We start from the raw sequence: 6000 nt of genomic DNA on the forward strand, positions 1-6000 counted from the left end.
TCTGTCCAGACACATGCAATTGGAATGCCCACAGAAATACCTTACTAAAAGGATACAAGACCTAACAACAACATGTCCAACATGAACAAATTCAAAGCCCTGTCAATATAATCTGAATCCTAAAGAGTTATAAGAGGTGACCTGTGTCTGGCATACAATGCATCCTCCGACCCAATATTGACTCATTTACTGCACATCGGCAAGTCAAGTGGCATCAGAAATACTTGGTCTAAATCTAATCATCTTCTGCAACATCAAAAGGACAGTTTAGAGGGAAAGTTATATGTCACAGAGGATACTGCTGCCCTGGAACAAACTCCCCATTCACATAAAATAAAGTTCATCCCTGTCCAAATTCAAGTGCAACTTGGATCCATGAAAGAGAAACAGATAATCTACCCCAGGACTGTCCCTTGTACTACAAACAGACAGCGGCAACTCCTAAATGCTTTATCTCATGTATGGGTCCACTCAAATTATCTAAAGTATGATCCTGGTTAGTCTCATTAGGGATAATATATATTTTTTGACCATGGGATGGGCAAGGCCAATCTCTATTCAAATGAGTTAGGCTAATTTGAGGTGTGAATGTAAATGATTAGGGCATGAGGTGCTGAAAACACACAAGTCAGCAGGTCAAAAAATGAAAATAAAAACTTTAATAGATGAGGTAAAATAAAAATAACGACAGTTTAGCATGAAAATTTGTTCAGTACTTTTGACACCATGGACTTCATCAGAACTAAAAAACATACATCAAAATCAGTTCTTATACAGACTTTAGTTAAACCATCACATGACCTGTAAATACATTCTATTTGAATCAGTTAGGTTAATTTTATCACAAAACAGGTAATTTGTTAGTCTTAATTGCCCGCTATTGCAGCTAGCCTACTACTTCCCTATGAACCAATAAACTCACTAATAGACACTGGTGGTTGTGTGTGACAGTAAAATTTACTACAGTCTTACTATCATTAAAAAGCATATATATATTCTTATATCAGTTTTCACCTTCATGTGCTAACGTCTCATCCCTTCTCTTAACTGAGGTTCTCTATTCCCTAGTACAAGTTGCACTGCCCAGTCTTATTCAATGACCTTCTCAGCTTACAACTGTCATATCAAGCAGTGTAACATCTTTCTTCTCTAAGACATTTTCCCAAAACCCCTCCACATCTTCTCAATCAGCTTTCAATAACTGCATTTTATTTATCCACTGCCTAAAAATCACTTCTGCCCTTCTAATATACTTTTACTCTAGCCAGTTTCTCTATCCTCTTATCCCTTTACCCACTCAGTTAACCCGATTTTAAGCCTTCTACTACATGCAGACACTTGAGTACCTACACCTACTTTCCTTGTAATTCACTTAACTCATACAACTTATGCCCCTTGTATCATATGGTAAATGTGCATATACTGCGTTTTCATCATCTATAAATGACCATAGTACAGATAATATCCCATACTCGTTTTGTGTCCATTATGTTCTGAAGACTTTATAAGGTGAAATGTGTTTGTAAATCACTGTAAACATTGCAAAAATGCTCTCATTCACTATTTGTTCTCTAAGGAGCTTTTCTTTCCAGGCATCTGTGCTGAAAATTGGCTTTATTATGTTGAATAATTTGAGTAAATAAAAGAAATAAGATAAAATTGCAAACCTTAAAATTGAGAAGGATCTGTAACTTGTGATATCATACTGACCACTGAAAGACTTGCTTTCACTAGACTACTAGAACTTTAAAAATGTACGATGCTGTGAAACATATGCAGTGCAATTGTCTGAATGCCTAGACACACACACACACTGGATCACTTGGTTTCCTTGATGGCATGATTTCTAAGCATTGTTTCAACAATGCCAAGTTAATTAAATCCTCATTCATTTATTGTAGAATGTATTCCAAGTCTACTGCTGTTGAGTACTTCGGGTAAAAGACTATTCGCCAACCCAAAGTTTGAGGGAACTTCATATATTTAAGTTGGGGGGGGGGGTGGTACCAGGACCTTCTCCCCTTCAAAAATGTTTGCCTATATTTTTCTGCTTAAGCCAACATTTTGGTTCTGTCTGTTCATTTTTATTCCTAAAGGGTGATTTTATTGTGCATTTTGACAAGGTATGTACCTTAAATGCATTGCCACAAAATGACTATGCCTATCTCATAGGTTTTGTGCTCACTAACAGCAGGAAGGCATCAAAGAAGTATGAGCTAAGGATGGTATTCTTAGTTGTACTTGCAGTATCACAACTCATGCTGCTGAGATAGGGTGAGCTACGCTCTTCTGAATTACCATGATTCACAATAATGTACAACATGCATAACATTGAATTGTATTAACTAAATAACATGACAAAGAATTGCCAAAATCAGCAGTTTAAACTGCTCAGCTAAGTGCCCAATGTGTACAGCATCCAAAATGATTCAAGATTAGGGAATCTTAGCAGGGATCACCAATAGTTAATTGCCTGCATACTACCTCACAACTGCTCACAACTACGCCAACTTTCACAGCTATAAATTGCACACTCTTTTCTACAAACTGGAAAACTGTCCCTCCCTGTCCACCCTCCTATCCTTCTACAAACCTGCACAATCTCTCCACAGCACTGACCAAGTACTACGGAACACCTACAAGTCCAACAAAACTATATGGAGGTTACCTTATAAATGCTTCATATCTCAAACCTGGAACAAACTCCCATCTAACATACAACATATCCAATCTTATCTCCTCTTCAAAAAAAGAACTGAAAAAATATCTAGTCAACTCTCCCAACTGCAACTGCCACCACCCCACCGAATCTGCCATTACCACACCAGAACTATTACCTTCATACATTATATATACTTAAAATCCTGTGAATCCATAGCTACACCACTGATCACTCTTAAAAGCTACATTTTTCTCCCAACTTTGTCCCTCTATTTTACTTATTTCCCTGGCCACCCAACTCATTCCTCCCCTCCACTCCATCTTTACCACCTCTCCTTCCACTCCACCCACTACAACTGACAACTGTCATTCTTTGCTATTCTCTTTCTCTTCAATTATTCTTCACTACACTCCACTTACTGTTCCTCTATTTTGTTCTTTCCTCATTTCCGTCTCTCCACTCTATCTTTACCACCTCTCCTTCCACTCCACCCACTATAAGTGACACAACTGCCACTCTTTGCTATTCTGTCTCTCTATTCTTTTCTCTACACTCCACTTACTGTTCTTCTGTTTTGTTCCAACAACCCTACCGCTATCATTTTGTTTTTGTACATGCACAAAATGCATACTTTTAATGATTTCTACAAGGCATTAATGTTATTACTCATGTCTCTCTATCTTGCCCTTTTTAAAGTTCCTAAACTTGCAATGTAAGTTGGTATGGTTATGAAAATGTGCATTAGTTTTTGGCAACTTTTTTATCATGTGTTTATGGAGCTTTGTCGATACTTTGATTATCTACAGGGCATTAATGTTGTTACTCATGTCTTTTTATCTTGCCCTTTTTTATGTTTTTAAACTAGCAATGTAACTTGGTTGTTATGATATAGGTGTATTACTTTTTGGCATCATCTTTGTGTGTTTGTGGAGCTTTTCTCCTCAGGTCTCCACTGAAAATAGGTCCCCAGCCCAGTGGACTAACCCAGTTAACAAAGGACAAATAATAAATAAATGCATAGTGATATCTGTGGTATAGGGTTATCATTAGTTGTAAAATATTGACTGGTATCATCTTGCATTAGGACGGAGCACAGGGACACAGCATTAGGAAATACCTTGATGTTTATCTGCCTCTTTTACGAAGTGCACAACGGTGCCTCTGCAACTTCTAGAATGGTTTCTCGGACCAAGTAAAGATAATATTCATTCCCTACAATCCATACTTTACTACTCATTTATAAATACTCCATTACTTGAGTACATCTGAAAAGATGTAGCCACAGTCTTCTCTCTGTCTTCAGATATTTTTGACATACGAATAAATTCTTGTCTAAAGAAACAACTGAAGACACTGAACTGCAGTGCGCCTTGCATTACAAAAGACCTAGTCAAACAAGCCAACTGCATTCAGGGTCAGTTTCTTTGCCATCTTCCTAATTACTACAAATGGAACACCTTCTCCAAAGCCTACTACAAATATGAAAAATAAATTCTGCAGGACAGACAAGTAAGATACTAAAAGGTCAACATGGCAGCTCCATGTGATTGTTTTTACAGCAGTATAGACCATAATATTCCTCAATAGAATATCTTTTGAAAATAATGTACAGTAAAGAAATGGCCACATAAAACACACTAGAAAAGAATGTGAATGTTCCATCTAGTCCAGTGATTACCTCACTGCTCACTAAGGGTTCACAAGACAAGGCTAATCATGAGGCAGTTAGCAGTGGAGTCATCGTCCAACAGAACATATTGTTCCTTTAATTCTGCAATGTAGAAGTGAAAGATAAGACACTTTTGGAGTGCTTAAAATGGACCTTTTCAAAACATTTTATGTAGGGGACAAAGAAAGTAAGTGGGGAGACAAATGGTCTGGTATTAACACGTCTAACAAACTAATGTAAGGATGACCTGCACCTGTGGAACCAATGTGGGGATGCATGTAACTGTTCACGGTATACCTGAATGGGGAACACAGTTAAACCTATGAGGCAATTCAACCCATCTGTAAAGTTACTGGCTGCAGGATGCCCACTTTCTACCATGTCAAAAGCAACTGTTCAATACTTATTGCGAGTAGATTAATGTAGGGCCCAATAAGCAAACCAATGACATTTCATGTTTTTGGAAACCCTACACTCTAGACGTTTACGGAGCTAATGTTTTCACAAGGACTTTAATTATAGCCCTGCTAACAATGAGAGATAATGAGTCCTGGAGTCTTTGACAACCACAGTGAGCCTGGGATTGCTAAACAGAGGGAACCTCTTGTCATTTCCAAAGTGACCACATTTTCCATTGCCAATTTCTGATGCCAGACAGGAAATACCTCCCTTGGCAAGTAATACTAAACTACCTCTCCCCATCATCAGTGTGGGTCCTGACAATATAAATCAGAAGAATGAAGCCCATATTTACTGCAATAAGGAGTAATCAGATGTTTAATACATGCAAGATGGAGACGATCATTCATTTTTATATTAAGATTCACTGAAGGTCCTTACCTGGCTCTCCACTATTTATGATCACAATGTGCAATGTGTGCCCAAACAGAAGGCTGTAGTAATTTTTTTCCATAGAATAATGCCCAACTAAAGCATCGTTCATCATTTGAGGACTTTCCAATGGTGGCACATGCATTGTTTTTTGTGCATTTGGACTAATGTAATACTATTTTCTTTAGGATAGATGGCTGCAACCTTAGTTGTATACATTTGGTACTCAATGCTATGCCAAGCTTTTTAGCAGGTCTTAAATGCCATACACTTATACCTGCAGTGAGAGCCAATGCATGACCAGGACCAATTTCGTGCCTTTCTCTCTTCGTTATTTTTGGCTTTGTCCCCTACTTCTGTGCAGTTGAGAGCTATGATTCATACTTTTGTACCGAACCTATGTTTAGGCTTGTTAGATGACGATATAATCTGCTGTGTTATGGGGCTAGTAAACTAGTATGGGATGACGCTGGGTGTTGAGGTGCAGCCAGGTACTGCAGCCTTAGGCCTCTATTCTCAATCTCCTACATTTTTATTTTTACACAGATAAGTATTAGTCACCTAATGTAGCATATGTTACTTTTCTTCTGTACTAATGTTAACACCCTGATTATCAAGCACCCCCCCCCACACACACACAGACTTATTTGTCTTGTAGTAAGACCCTTAGGGCACATTCACTCTCTCTGGGATATGATTGAACCACTGACGGCAGTGCTGTTGGGGATTTTAAATCTGCGATCATTTGGTACCATGCAATGGGCATACCAAGGGACTGAACTGTCAACCTTTTTCACAAGTGATATAGCCCTGCAAATTATTCTGTCCACCCTGAAAC

The sequence above is a fragment of the Protopterus annectens genome, chromosome 4.part1, assembly GCF_019279795.1.
Source record: "Protopterus annectens isolate FY-2018-M chromosome 4.part1, PAN1.0, whole genome shotgun sequence".
Classification (NCBI taxonomy): domain Eukaryota; kingdom Metazoa; phylum Chordata; order Ceratodontiformes; family Protopteridae; genus Protopterus; species Protopterus annectens.